Below are 16,163 nucleotides of genomic sequence, written 5' to 3'. Positions count from 1 at the left end.
GCAACCTTGGACCTGGTCCTGTGTAATGAGTCAGGATTAATTAATAATGTCCTAGTTAAGGATCCCCTTGGAACGAGCGACCACAACATGGTTGAATTCCATATCCAATTAGAGGGTGAGAAGGTTGATTCTCAAACAAGCGTACTGAGCTTGAATAAAGGAGACTATGATGGTATGAGAGCGGAATTGATTAAAGTGGACTGGGAAAATAGATTAAAGGGTAAGACGGTACATGAGCAGTGGTGTTCATTTAGGGAGTTATTTTACAACTTTCAAAATAAATATATTCCACTGAGGAAAAAAGGGTGTAAAAGAAATGACAGCCACCCGTGGCTAAGTAAAGAAATCAAGGATAGTATCCGACTAAAAACAAGGACATATAAGGTAGCCAAACTTAGTGGGAGGATAGAAGATTGGGAATTCTTCAAAAGACAGCAAAAAGTAACTAAAGGATTGATTAAGAAAGGGAAGTTAGATTATGAAAAGAAATTAGCAAAAAATATAAAAACAGATAGCAAGAGTTTCTATAGTTATAAGAAAAAGGGTGGCTAAGGCAAACATAGGTCCCTTAGAGGATGAGACCGGGAAATTAATGGTGGGAAACATGGAGATGGCAAAAATGCTGAACAAATATTTTGTTTCAGTCTTTACAGTAGAGGACACTAAGAATATCCCAACACTGGACAAACAGGGGACTCTCGGGGGGGAGGAGCTAAATACGATTAAAATCACTCAAGAGATGGTACTCAGTAAAATAATGGGACTCAAGGCGGATAAATCCCCTGGACCTGATGGCTTCCATCCTAGGGTCTTGAGGGAAGTGGCAGTAGGGATTGTGGATGCTTTGGTGATAGTTTTCCAAAATTCCCTGGACTCAGGAGAGGTCCCGGCAGATTGGAAAACTGCTAATGTAACACCGTTATTTAAAAAGGGTAGTAGGCAGAAGGCTGGAAATTATAGGCCAGTTAGCTTAACATCTGTGGTGGGTAAAATTTTGGAGTCTATTATTAAGGAGACAGTAACGGAACATTTAGATAAGCATAATTTAATAGGACAAAGTCAGCATGGCTTTATGAAGGGGAAGTCATGTCTGACAAATTTGCTTGAGTTCTTCGAGGATATAACGTATAGGGTGGATAAAGGGGAACCAGTGGACGTAGTGTATTTAGACTTCCAGAAGGCATTCGACAAGGTGCCACATAAAAGATTATTACTTAAGATAAAAAATCACGGGATTGGGGGTAATATTCTGGCATGGGTGGAGGATTGGTTATCAAACAGGAAGCAGAGAGTTGGGATAAATGGTTCATTTTCGGACTGGCAACCAGTAACCAGTGGTGTTCCACAGGGGTCGGTGCTGGGTCCCCAACTCTTTACAATCGATATTAACGATTTGGAGGAGGGGACCGAGTGTAACATATCAAAGTTTGCAGATGGGAGGGAAAGTAGAGAGTGAGGAGGACATAAAAAACCTACAAGGGGATATAGACAGGCTGGGTGAGTGGGCGGAAATTTGGCAGATGCAATATAATATTGGAAAATGTGAGGTTATGCACTTTGGCAGGAAAAATCAGAGAGCAAGTTATTTTCTTAATGGCGAGAGACTGGAAAGTACTGCAGTACAAAGGGATCTGGGGGTCCTAGTGCAAGAAAATCAAAAAGTTGGTATGCAGGTGCAGCAGGTGATCAAGAAAGCCAACGGAATGTTGGCTTTTATTGCTCAGGGGATAGAATATAAAAACAAGGAGGTATTGCTGCAGTTATATAAGGTATTGGTGAGACCGCACCTGGAATACTGCATACAGTTTTGGTCTCCATACTTAAGAAAAGACATACTTGCTCTCGAGGCAGTACAAAGAAGGTTCACTCGGTTAATCCCGGGGATGAGGGGGCGGACATATGAGGAGAGGTTGAGTAGATTGGGACTCTACTCATTGGAGTTCAGAAGAATGAGAGGCGATCTTATTGAAACATATAAGATTGTGAAGGGTCTTGATCGCGTGGATGCAGTAAGGATGTTCCCAAAGATGGGTGAAACTGGAACTAGGGGGCATAATCTTAGAATAAGGGGCTGCTCTTTCAAAACTGAGATGAGGAGAAACTTCTTCACTCAGAGGGTGGTAGGTCTGTGGAATTTGCTGCCCCAGGAAGCTGTGGAAGCTACATCATTAGATAAATTTAAAACAGAAATAGACAGTTTCCTAGAAGTAAAGGGAATTAGGGGTTATGGGGAGCGGGCAGGAAATTGGACATGAAGCTGAGTTCGGATCGGTCAATGCCCTGTGGGTGGCGGAGAGGGCCCAGGGGCTATGTGGCCGGGTCCTGCTCCGACTTCTTGTGTTCTTTAGATTTGTGGTTGGGATCAGATCAGCCATGATCTTATTGAATGGCGGAGCAGGCTCGAGGGGCCGATTGGCCTACTCCTGCTCCAATTTCTTATGTTCTTATGTTCTTATGTTCTAATTGTCAACCCCAGTCCATCACCGGCATCTCCACATCAATAAGATCATGGCTGATCTGATCCTAACCTCAAATCTAAATTCATGTCCAATTTCCTGCCCGCTCCCCGTAACCCCTAATTCCCTTTATTTCTAGGAAACTGTCTATTTCGGTTTTAAATTTATTTAATGATGTAGCTTCCACAGCTTCCTGGGGCAGCAAATTCCACAGACCTACTACCCTCTGAGTGAAGAAGTTTCTCCTCATCTCAGTTTTGAATGAGCAGCCCCTTATTCTAAGATTATGCCCCCTAGTTCTAGTTTCACCCATCCTTGGGAACATCCTTACTGCATCCACGCGATCAAGCCCCTTCACAATCTTATATGTTTCAATAAGATCGCCTCTCATTCTTCTGAACTCCAATGAGTAGAGTCCCAATCTACTCAACCTCTCCTCATATGTCCACCCCCTCATCCCCGGGATTAACCGAGTGAACCTTCTTTGTACTGCCTCGAGAGCAAGTATGTCTTTTCTTAAGTATGGACACCAAAACTGTATGCAGTATTCCAGGTGTGGTCTCACCAATACCTTATATAACCGCAGCAATACCTCCCTGTTTTTATATTCTATCCCCTGAGCAATAAAAGCCAACATTCCGTTGGCCTTCTTCATCACCTGCTGCACCTGCATACTAACTTTTTGATTTTCTTGCACTAGGACCCCCAGATCCCTTTGTACTGCAGTACTTTCCAGTTTCTCGCTTTTAAGATAATAACTTGCATTCTGATTTTTCCTGCCAAAGTGCATAACCTCACATTTTCCAATATTGTATTGCATCTGCCAAATCTCCGCCCACTCACCCAGCCTGTCTATATCCCCTTGTAGGTTTTTTATGTCCTCCTCACTCTCTACTTTCCCTCCCATCTGCAAACTTTGATATGTTACACTCGGTCCCCTCCTCCAAATCGTTAATATCGATTGTAAAGAGTTGGGGACCCAGCACCGACCCCTGCGGAACACCACTGGCTACTGGTTGCCAGTCCGAGAATGAACCATTTATCCCAACTCTCTGCTTCCTGTTAGATAACCAATCCTCCACCCATGCCAGAATATTACCCCCAATCCAGTGATTCTTTATCTTGAGCAATAATCTTTTATGTGGCACCTTGTTGAATGCCTTCTGGAAGTCTAAATATACTACGTCTCTCTCATGGTTCCTTCCCTACCTGTCCTGTTACAGTCATAGAATGGTTACAGCACAGGAGGCGGCCGTTTAGCCCATCGAGCCCGTGCCAGTTCTTTGTAAGAGCAATCCAGATAGTCCCAGTCCCCCGCTCTTTCCCCGTGGCCCTGCAAATTTTTTCCCTTCAAGTATTTATCGGATTCCTTTTTGAAAGCCACGATTGAATCTGCTTCCACCACTCTTTCAGGCAGCGCATTCCAGATCATAACGACTCGCTGCTTAAAAAAGTTTTTCCTCATATCTCCTTTGGTTCTTTTGCCAATAAGCTTAATTCTATGTCCTCTGGTTCTCGAACCTTCCGCCAATGGGAACAGCTTCTCTTTATTTACTTTATCTAAATCCTTCATAATTTTGAACACTTCTATCAAATCTCTTCTCAAGCTTCTCTGTTCTAAGGAGAACAACCCCAGCTTCTCCAGTCTATCCACGTAACTGAAATTCCTCATCCCTGGAACCATTCTAGTGAATCTTATCTGCACCCACTCTAAGGCCTTCACATCCATCCTAAAGTGCGGTGCCCAGAATTGGACCCAATACTCCAGTGGTGGCCGAACCAGTGTTTTATAAAGGTTCAACATAACTTCCTTGCTTTTGTACTCTATGCCTTTATTTATAAAGCCCAGGGTCCCTTATGCTTTTTTTAAAACCGCTTTCTCAATCTGTTCTGCCACCTTCAAAGATTTGTGCACATATACCCCCAGGTTTCTCGGTTACTGCACCCCCTTTAGAATTGTATCATTTAGTTTATATTGCCTCTCCTCATTCTTACTGCCAAAATGTATCACTTCACACTTCTCTGCGTTAAATTTCATCTGCCACGTGTCCGTCCATGCCACCAGCCTGTCTATATCCTCTTGAAGTCTATTACTATCCTCCTCACTGTTCACTATACTTCCCAGTTGGTCATCTGCAAATTTTGAAATTATGCTCTGTACACCCAAGTCCAAGTCATTAATATATATCAAAAAAAGCAGTGGTCCTAGTACCGACCCCTGGGAATACCACTGAATACCTTCCTCCAGTTCAAAAAACAACCGTTCACCATTATTTGGTCTCCTGTCACTTAGCCAATTTCGTATCCATGCTGCCAATGCCCGATTTATTCTATGGGCTTCAATTTTGCTGACAAGCCTATTATGTACGTAGCCACGTATTAACCTGCCTTATGAAAGTCCATAAACACATCAACCCTATCTATTACCTCATCAAAAAACAAAATCAAGTTAGTTAAACAAGATTTGCCTTTAACAAATCCATACTGGCTTTCCTTTATTAATCTGCACTTGTCCAAGTGACTATTAATTTTGTCCTGGTTTATCGTTTCTAAAAGCTTCCCCACCACCTAGATTAAACTGACTGGCCTGTAGATGCCGGGTTAATCTTTACACCCTTTTTTGAACAAGGGTGTAACATTTGCAATTCTCTAGTCCTCTGGCACCACCCCAATATCTAAAGGAGGATTGGAAGATTATGGCCCACACTTCTGCAATTTCCACCCTTACTTCCCTCAGCAACCTAGGATGCATTCCATCTGGACCTGGTGACCTATCTACTTTAAGTACAGTCTACCTTTCCAGTACCTTCTATTTATCAATTTTTAGCCCATCCAGTATCTCAACTACCTCCTCTTTTACTGTGACTTTGTCAGCATCTTCTTCCTTGGTAAAGACAGATGCAAATTACTCATTTAGTGCCTCAGCCATGCCCTCTGCTTCCATGTGTAGATCTCCTTTTTGGTCCCTAATCGGCCCCACCCCTCCGCTTACTACCGGTTTACTTTTTATGTGCCTATAGAAGACTTTTGGATTCCCTTTTATGTTAGCCGTCAGTCAATTCTCATGCTCTCTTTGTCCCTCTTATTTCCTTTTTCACTTTTCCTCTATACTTTCTATATTCAGCCTGCTTCTCACTTTTATTATCAACCTGACATGTCTTACTGCAATTATACATGGCCTTGGTGAGACCACACCTGGAGTTTTGGTCTCCTTACCTAAGAAAGGATATACTTGCCATAGAGGGAATGCAGCGAAGGTTCACCAGACTGATTCCTGGGATGGCAGGACTGTCGTATGAGGAGAGATTGGGTCGACTTGGCCTGTATTCATTCGAGTTTAGAAGAATGAGAGGGTACCTCATTGAAACATATAAAATTCTGTCCGGGGTAGACAGATTGGATGCAGGGAGGATGTTTCCCCTGTCTGGGGCGGGGTGGGGGGGGGTCCAGAACGAGGGGGTCACAGTCTCAGGATACAGGGTAGGACATTTAGGACTGAGATGAGGAGAAATTTCTTCACTCAGAGGGTGGAGAACATGTGGAATTCTCTACCACAGAAGGCTGTGGAGGACAAGTCACTGAATATATTTAAGAAGGAGCTAGATAGATTTCTAGACACAAAAGGCATCAAGGGGTATGGGGAGAGAGCGGGAATGTGGTATTGAGATAGAGGATCAGCCATGATCTGTCATACACCTTTTTCTGCTTCATCTTACTCTCTATCTTTTTCATCATCCAGGGAGCTCTGGCTTTATTTCCCCAACTTTCCCCCTCCCTAGTCTAGGAATGTATCTAGACTGTACCCGAACCATCTCCTCTTTAAAGGCTGCCCATTGTTCGATTACAGTTTTGCCTGCCAATCTTTGATTCCAATTTACCCGGGCCAGATCAGTTCTCAACCTACTGAAATTGGCCCTTCTCCAATTAAGTATTTTTACTCTATATTGCACCTTGTCCTTTTCTGTAACTAATTTATGCCTTAAGATACTATGATCACTGTTCCCTAAATGCTCCCCCCCCACTAACATTTACTCCACTTGACCCATCTCATTCCCCAGAACCAAATCCATCAGTGCCGCCTTCCTCATTGGGCCGGAAGCATACTGATCAAGAAAGTTCTCTTGAACACACTTCAGAAATTCCTCTCCCTATTTGCCCTTTACACTATTACTATCCCAGTCTATATTAGGATAGTTGAGGTCCCCCATTATCACTACTCCATAGTTCTTACACCTCTCTGTAATTTCCCTGCAAATTTGCTCCTCTATATCCTTCCCACTAATTGGTACCCAGTAGTGTAATGGCACCTCTATTGTTTCTTAACTGTAACCAAATAGATTCTGTCCTTGACCCCTCCAAGACATCCTCTCTCTCCAGCACTGCAATATTATCTTTAATCAATACTGCTTCCCCCACCCCCTCTCCCCTCCTATTTTTCCTTCCCTATCTTTCCTGATCAACTTGTATCCAGAAATATTTAGTACCCAATCCTGCCCTTTTTTGAGCCAGGTCTCCGTTATCACCACAACATCATATTCCCATGTGGCTATCTGCGCCTGCACCTCATCAACCTTATTTACCACGCTTCGTGCGTTTACACATGTACACTCAACTTATCTTAGACCTTTTTGTATTCTCTCTTAGTCTGATCCCACCTAATACTGCACTATTTCTTACTCTAGTGCTATCTGTCTCTCCCAATCCTTTGTGCATCTTGTTTCTCCTTTCTAATGCTACATCCTGGTGCCCCTCCCCTTGCCAAATTAGTTTAAACCCTCCCCCACAGCACTAATGAACCTCCCAAGGATATTGATCCCAGCTCTTTCGAGGTGCAACCAGTCTGTCTTGAACAAGTTCCTCCTGCCCCAGAACTGGTCCCAATGCCCCAAAACTCTGAAGCCCTCACTCTTGCACCATGTCTCTAGCCACGTATTAACCTGCCTTATCTTCCTATTTCGGTACTCACTAGCCTGTAGGACTGAGAGTAATCTAGAGATTACTACTTTTAAGGTCCTGCTTTTTAACTTCCTCCCTAGCTCCTGAAATTCTAGCCGCAGGACCTCATTCATTTTCTTTCCTAGGTCATTGGTACCCACATGGACCATGACTTCTGACTGTTCCCTCCCCCCGCAGAATGTTCTGTGCCCCCTCAGTGATGTCCTTGATCTGGCACCAGGGAGGCAACACACCATGCGGGACTCACATAGATGGTCACAGAAACGCCTGTCTGTCTCCCTGACTATCAAGTCCCCTATGACTACTGCATTTCTACACTTCACTGTGCCCCCACTGTGCATCTCCTTTGCTCCATGCTCAGGACTGCACTCCTTCGAGGTGTCGTCACCCACACTTGCATTCATTGCTGAATACTGGTTTGAAAGTGCCACAAACCCAGAAGATTCCTGCATTGCCTGCCCCTTCCTACCCTTTTGGATGACCACCCATTTGCTATCCTGAACTCTCTGGCTACAGGGTGACCACCTCCTGGAACATACGATCCAGGAAAACTTCAGCCTCCCTTATGCTCTGCAGTAACTCCAGCTGCCTCTCAAGCTGCACCTCTTCAAATGGTTTCTCCTTCCATGCCTGCAAGGCCAACTACAGTGCGTCCATCCTTTGCCCTCTCCTATGCATCATTTACATAAACAGTCGCTCTCTCTCTCATCCTCAAATTAAACTGTCTCATTTCCTGCTCAGTGTCCACCTTGTAAAGTGATCAGTAATGTTTCTTCTAACCAAAACTCAGATTTTATATTGTGCTCCTCAAGTAGAAGAAAAGTATGTGAGCTGACCACAGAACATTAAGGTCGTCAGCTCACTGCAGTGATGACTATCCTTGCACTAGCAGCCAGACAGAAAAGCCTAAATTTAGTCTGAAACAGAAAATCAACTCTCTAATACATACACATATGAGGATTTAGCCACAACCAAGTATTCAGTACCTAGACAGAAAAATCATTTTTAAGCTTGTTCTAGTGAAATCATCAGTAAATAAAATTGCAAGCTCTCCAGATAGAATCAGAATATTAGATTGCATTTATATATGGAGAATAGTGAATCCACCCTTAACTCAAAAAAAAAACCCAGTGCCCTGCAAGGTTCTATCCTATATCACAGATCCAACATTACTTTATTCTAACCCATAACACAAAAAGTGGCTACTATTAATTAACCAAAATACACACATTCAAAATATACATCGTATGTAAAGAGTATTATATACAGTAATCACTTTTCGGTTCTTTTGCTTTTAGGGGTTCATCTGAACTCCTTAATGAGATTACTGTCAGGGATCCCACTGCCTAGCATCTGCTATCTTACATAAGCGACATCAAACAAACAATTTCAGTTCCAGTACGATATTACACTTGAATCCATATCATCTATATGCCATAACTGAATGTCAGGGTGGCTCAGTGGTAGCACTCTCACCCCTGTGTCAGAAGGTTTTGGGTTCAGACCCCACTCCAGGCCTTTACATAATCTAGACCAATACTTCAGTGTTGTACTTAGGAATAGCTGCATTGTCCGAGATGCTGTCTTCTGGATGAGATGTTAAACTGAGACTTGTCTGTCTGTTCAAGTGGATGTAAAATTTCCTGTTGCATATTTTTGAAGAAGAGCAGAATGTTTCCCTGGTGTCGTGGCCAACATTCATCTCTTAACCATCGCCACTAAAACAATTTAACACGTAATTCATCCCAGTGCCTTTTGTGGAATTTTGCTGCGTATCCACTGACTGCCATGTTAGCCTACATAACAACAGTGATTATATTTTAGAAGTAGTTCATCAGCTATGAACCAGTTTTGGTCGACCTGAGGTCATGAAAGGTGCTATATAGCTGTAAGTTCTTTCTTCTTCACATGAATTAACTCATTTGTACACTTGCGACACAACACAGATAATTTTAATGTTTTCCCATTCTGTGCAAGGGCAACATTTAATATGCTATCAGAACCACTTGGTGGGTTAACACCTTGCCCCATGTGTAAATGGCTACTTTTGCTATTATACTGAAAGTATAAGCTGATTTCTAAAAAAAGAGGGCTGTACCAGGATGTGGTTGGGAACTCATACACTATTTGCAGAGAAGTTTGTGAGGGCTATAGAAGCGTGTGGTTTTAATCTGAGGTTATAAACTGCATTCGTAAACACTTGGGAGAATGGTTATTTTATATGATGCGTGACTATGCAATAGTTCTTGTGGGCAACATAGGGCAGAGTAAAAAGGTACAGTTGGTATCAATGCCCGAGTACTGTATGCAACCGCATGTATATAAAGCATATCCATATATAGAATAATGAATGCTTATAGAATTATCAAGGTTACAATTCAATTCAGGGCTCTGAAAATACTGTGAACTGCACGAGAACAGTTCGTTGAAGTGTTTTATGATCATCAACAGAATCCCAGAGGTTGAGTTATGATCTTAAAAGCATCTGAAGAGAAAAGAGATAGGTTGTTTTGAGAAATTGAACCCCCTCACCATTGGCATAAAAACATTTTTAAAAAAGCAGTATAAGGATGTTTACTTACTAATTATGTAGTCGGTAAATATTATATGTCAATCACAAAGATATAATTGATGTGTCCATGTATAATTTTACTATTTGTATAAACATGATTTGAAGTAGACAACTGGGAAATCAAATTACATCACATGACTAGAGAAGTAATAAAAACACGCAGACACATTCGAGACTATTTGGGAAACATGAGAACGAAAAATCAAAAACATTACGTTCAACCCATTTGCTTCTGTACTTTCTTATGCAGTTTCACTTTTTGACAGATCCTCCAAAGTACTTTACCACATTGTTTAGAGAATAGAAAAAATGTAACAAAAAACTGTCAAAGAAAATTGAAAGAAAAATTAATTGCAAATCACTGAAGCTATTTTCATGTCACAATTTTAAATATTGGAGTAATGTGATGACACACTGATGTAATGATACAGGGTAGGAGGACACAAGTATGCTTTAAAGGATACCTACTTGACAAGCTGACCATCTCTTTTTGCAAATCATATGGAGGCAGCAGAAGGCTGTGCTAGGCGCTCCCCCCCAATGGAAGAGATGTTTAGTTTAAATTTTTTTCTGAAGGCAAAAGCCATCATAAAAAGATCAAGTAGTTAACCCATCTCTTTCTCAAACAACACAGTAGCCAGTGCCAGTGCAGCACTGCAAGAATCTTGGTAACAGTTTGCCTGTCTGTGGTGCTACTGGCTGTGGAATCTTGCTTGGAGGATGCAGGAGAGAGGGAAGCTCTAAGCAAAATTTTGGGAAGGTGGGAATAGAAATAGTTAACACTTCAATGGAATATTACACTGGTGATATTATTATGGGTATCCATTATCTTGTGCAAAAATGTTCTCAATTCATTTTTAATACTCCCCCATCCCCCTCAAAAAAGACACCTGTAGTAAACCACCACTTTTGCAATATCCATATTTATAGAGTAGGTGTGTCCTAATGTATTAAAAAAACTTTAAAATATTTAGAGTCAGTTAGCCCATATCTCATTATATAGGTAGCAAGTAGCTAGTTCAGAAAGTACACGATGAATGCAAATACCATAACTAAATTCTATGATTTTTGTCAGAAAAAGTCTTAGATTTCTTCTACTGGCACCAATACAGATTGTACATTTTTCTAACAATGGTGAAATTATGCAATGCTTGGCATGTATGACTTGCTTCCAGACCCAGTCAACACCCCCGCCACTGCCCCCCCCCCACTACTTCGCTCCCACAAAATAAATTTAGTGTTCACTAATCAAAGGTTGATCCCTCAATTCCCTTTATATTGCACAGTAATAAACAGCACTGTTCCCTTACTTCTCCAATACTAAAAAGTTGTTGAACTGAACTTTTGCATTAAAAAATTGCCACAGGGAAAAAAAAAACTGACCTTGAAAGTTGCATTGATTAAGATGGTATGTTTACTTATAAACTGTTTCCATGCATTTTAAATGGAAAGGTGAGGCTCCACTCAGAAACCTAACCACCTTGAATGAAGCAATATATAGAACACATAAATCAATGTTTTAAGGGTTACCAGAAGAAATTGATTTCACTCTGAACAGATTTTTATTTCATTTATCAAAAGAGTCAGATCAAATGTCACCAGCTCATGATGCAAAAAGAAAGATCAAATGCCAGAATTAATTATTTCACTGAAATAACTTCAACAGTCTTCCCGTCAACTGCTGGTTTGATGGCAACATCCAAATCTAAAATGTTTTTTTATTGCATAGTGATGGGTGTAAAGTATGAAATAATTTACAAGTGGGGGAAAAAAAGCAATGCAGCCTATATTTTTAAAATCTTGGATCCGTGGATATATTAATGATAGAGGATGATGGGGAAAATTTTTTAAAAACACGAAAACGTCATTTTTGGCCCAGTGCTTAAAACGCCATCGTTACTATTGTACTGCACATTTTCTCAGTTACTTTTTATTCACCACTGTTTGAGCTCTAGGTTCAGGACCGTGAAAAAAAAAACAAAGCACAGATTTGCTGGGACAGATTTTCTATGATTATATCGTGCCATTTGCAGCGAAATATCCTAAAAATCATTGAGCTGCCAACGGCTATTTTACACAAGAAAGCATGATATGAGAAAAAGGCCATTTGGCTCATCTACTCTGCTTTGTCCACAGATCTAAAGGGAAATTACTGCATCCACAATAATTTACCCATCTCTACTATACAACACTGGCCAAATGCCCACTGCAAACACCTCTGGCCTCCCTACCCCTAACCCTAACCCTCCCACAAGCAACACACGAACCACAGCCTCCCTATAGACTGTTTAATCTTCAGTTGCCACCTGTCCCTGTAACCAGATATTTAATTAGTTCCTTTTATGAAGGAGTAACATCTACATAGAACCAAATACTTTTGCTGGAAGTGTGTTCCACAAGTGCCCATTATTCTAAGTGATGAAGGTGAAATTCTATCAAAGTCCAGTTCTGCTTGAGGATTCTTCAGATAAAATTTGTGTCTTATAATCTGTGCTAGCAGTCCCAAGTCAAACAGCCTTCTTAAATCTACATCTATAATCTCAGCATTTTATAGACCTGGATCACAACCCCGACATCATCTTTACTCAAAATGAAAACAGATTCACATTTGCAAGTCGCTCATAACCAAGAGCAATAAACCCCAGAATTGGTCACATTTCCAAGGCCTCGCCACCATATTGTCCTTTTATAGGTAGAATGTCTAAAATTACATACAGTATTTCAAATGTAGCCTCACTGGTGATGCATACAAAATTAGAACAATTTATGCTAGTTTATAATCAAATATGTGTCTCAGTATTTGACTTACTTCACCAGAAAAAAAACTTGCATTTATACAGCATCTTTTACATCCTCATGACTTGCAAAACATTTCACGGCCAATGAATTAATTTTGAAGTGCTGTCATGGTTGTTATATAGGCAAATGTGATAACACAGCAAGATCCCACAAATAACAAATGACGTAAACAAGTTAATCTGCTTTTTTTTATTCGTTCACGGGATGTGGGCGTCGCTGGCGAGGCCAGCATTTATTGCCCATCCCCAATTGCCCTTGAGAAGGTGGTGGTGAGCCGCCTTCTTGAACTGCTGCAGTCCGTGTGGTGACGGTTCTCCTACAGTGCTGTTAGGAAGGGAGTTCCAGGATTTTGACCCAGCGACAATGAAGGAACGGCGATATAGTTCCAAGTCGGGGTGGTGTGTGACTTGGAGGGGAACGTGCAGATGGTGTTGTTCCCATGTACCTGCTGCTCTTGTCCTTCTAGGTGGTAGAGGTCGCGGGTTTGGGAGGTGCTGTCGAAGAAGCCTTGGCGAGTTGCTGCAGTGCATCCTGTGGATGGTGCACACTGCAGCCACAGTGCGCCGGTGGTGAAGGGAGTGAATGTTTAGGGTGGTGGATGGGGTGCCAATCAAGCGGGCTGCTTTATCTTGGATGGTGTCGAGCTTCTGGAGTGTTGTTGGAGCTGCACTCATCCAGGCAAGTGGAGAGTATTCCATCACACTCCTGACTTGTGCCTTGTAGATGGTGGAAAGGCTTTGGGGAGTCAGGAGGTGAGTCACTCGCCGCAGAATACCCAGCCTCTGACTTGCTCTAGTAGCCACCGTATTTATGTGGCTGGTCCAGTTAAGTTTCTGGTCAATGGTGACCCCCAGGACGTTGATGGTGGGGGATTCGGCGATGGTAATGCTGTTGAATGTCAAGGGGAGGTGGTTAGACTCTCTCTTGTTGGAGATGGTCATTGCCTGGCACTTATCTGGCGCGAATGTTACTTGCCACTTATGAGCCCAAGCCTGGATGTTGTCCAGGTCTTGCTGCATGCGGGCTCGGACTGCTTCATTATTTGAGGAGTTGCGAATGGAACTGAACACTGTGCAGTCATCAGCGAACATCCCCATTTCTGACCTTATGATGGAGGGAAGATCATTGATGAAGCAGCTGAAGATGGTTGGGCCTAGGACACTGCCCTGAGGAACTCCTGCAGCAATGTACTGGGGCTGAGATGATTGGCCTCCAACAACCACTACCATCTTCCTTTGTGCTAGGTATGACTCCAGCCACTAGAGAGTTTTCCCCCTGATTCCCATTGACTTCAATTTTACTAGGGCTCCTTGGTGCCACACTCGGTCAAATGCTGCCTTGATGTCAAGGGCAGTCACTCTCACCTCACCTCTGGAATTCAGCTCTTTTGTCCATGTTTGGACCAGGGCTGTAATGAGGTCTGGAGCCGAGTGGTCCTGGCGGAACCCAAACTGAGCATCGGTGAGCAGGTTATTGGTGAGTAAGTGCCGCTTGATAGCACTGTCGACGACACCTTCCATCACTTTGCTGATGATTGAGAGTAGACTGATGGGGCGGTAATTGGCCGGATTGGATTTGTCCTGCTTTTTGTGGACAGGACATACCTGGGCAATTTTCCACATTGTCGGGTAGATGCCAGTGTTGTAGCTATACTGGAACAGCTTGGCTAGAGGCGCAGCTAGTTCTGGAGCACAAGTCTTCAGCACTACAGCCGGGATGTTGTCAGGGCCCATAGCCTTTGCTGTATCCAGTGCACTCAGCCGTTTCTTGATATCACGTGGAGTGAATCGAATTGGCCGAAGACTGGCTTCCGTGATGGTGGGGATATTGGGAGGAGGTGGAGATGGATCATCCACTCGGCACTTCTGGCTGAAGATAGTTGCAAATGCTTCAGCCTTGTCTTTTGCACTCACGTGCTGGACTCCGCCATCATTGAGGATGAGGATGTTTGCAGAGCCTCCTCCTCCCGTTAGTTGTTTAATTGTCCACCACCATTCACGACTGGATGTGGCAGGACTGCAGAGCTTTGATCTGATCCGTTGGTTGTGGAATCGCTTAGCTCTGTCTATAGCATGTTGCTTCCGCTGTTGAGCATGCATGTAGTCCTGAGTTGTAGCTTCACCAGGTTGGCACCTCATTTTTAGGTACGCCTGGTGCTGCTCCTGGCATGCTCTTCTACACTCCTCATTGAACCAGGGTTGATCCCCTGGCTTGTTGGTAATGGTAGAGTGAGGAATATGCCAGGCCATGAGGTTACAGATTGTGCTGGAATACAATTCTGCTGCTGCTGATGGCCCACAGCGCCTCATGGATGTCCAGTTTTGAGCTGCTAGATCTGTTCTGAATCTATCCCATTTAGCACGGTGGTAGTGCCACACAACACATTGGATGGTGTCCTCAGTGCGAAGACGGGACTTCATCTCCACGAGGACTGTGCGGTGGTCACTCCTACCAATACTGTCATGGACAGATGCATTTGCGACAGGTAGATTGGTGAGGACGAGTTCAAGTAAGTTTTTCCCTCGTGTTGGTTCGCTCACCACCTGCCGCAGGCCCAGTCTAGCAGCTATGTCCTTCAGGACTCGGCCAGCTCGGTCAGTGGTGGTGCTACCGAGCCACTCTTGGTGATGGACATTGAAGTCCCCCACCCAGAGTACATTTTGTGCCCTTGCTACCCTCAGTGCTTCCTCCAAGTGGTGCTCAACATGGAGGAGGACTGATTCATCAGCCGAGGGAGGACGGTAGGTGGTAATCAGCAGGAGGTTTCCTTGCCCATGTTTGACCTGATGCCATGAGATTTCATGGGGTCCAGAGTCAATGTTGAGGACTCCCAGGGCCACTCCCTCCTGACTGTATATCACTGTGCCGCCACCTCTGGTGGGTCTGTCCTGCCGGTGGGACAGGACATACCCAGGGATGGTGATGGAAGAGTCTGGGACGTTGGCTGAAAGGTATGATTCTGTAAGTATGGCTATGTCAGGCTGTTGCTTGACTAGTCTGTGGGACAGCTCTCCCAATTTTGGCACAAGTCCCCAGATGTTGGTAAGGAGGACCTTGCAGGGTCGACTGGGCTTGGTGTTTTGCCGTTGTCGTGTCCGGTGCCTAGTGGTCCGATGCCGGGTGGTCCGTCCGGTTTTATTCTTATTATGACTTTTCGTAGCGAGATTTTACAACTGAGTGGCTTGCTAGGCCATTTCAGAGGGCAATTAAGAATCAACCACATTGCTGTGGGTCTGGAGTCACATATAGGCCAGACCGGGTAAGGACGGCAGGTTTCCTTCCCTGAAGGACATTAGTGAACCAGATGGGTTTTTACGACAATCCGGTAGTTTCATGGCCATCATTACTGATACTAGTATTTTAATTCCAGATTTTTATTT

General features: G+C 43.3%; 1 protein-coding gene across 6 annotated transcripts in view; it reads right to left on the bottom strand.

Moving 5' to 3' along the window:
• Positions 1-16,163, bottom strand: part of ppp2r3b (protein phosphatase 2, regulatory subunit B'', beta) — a 130,708-nt gene that overhangs the window by 35,622 nt on the left and 78,923 nt on the right. The gene's annotated exons all lie outside the window — the stretch shown is intronic.

The sequence above is a fragment of the Heptranchias perlo genome, chromosome 6 (assembly GCF_035084215.1).
Source record: "Heptranchias perlo isolate sHepPer1 chromosome 6, sHepPer1.hap1, whole genome shotgun sequence".
In the NCBI taxonomy this organism is placed as follows: domain Eukaryota; kingdom Metazoa; phylum Chordata; class Chondrichthyes; order Hexanchiformes; family Hexanchidae; genus Heptranchias; species Heptranchias perlo.
Note: the sequence above shows the minus strand (reverse complement) of the source record. Positions and strands in the feature narration are given on the sequence as shown.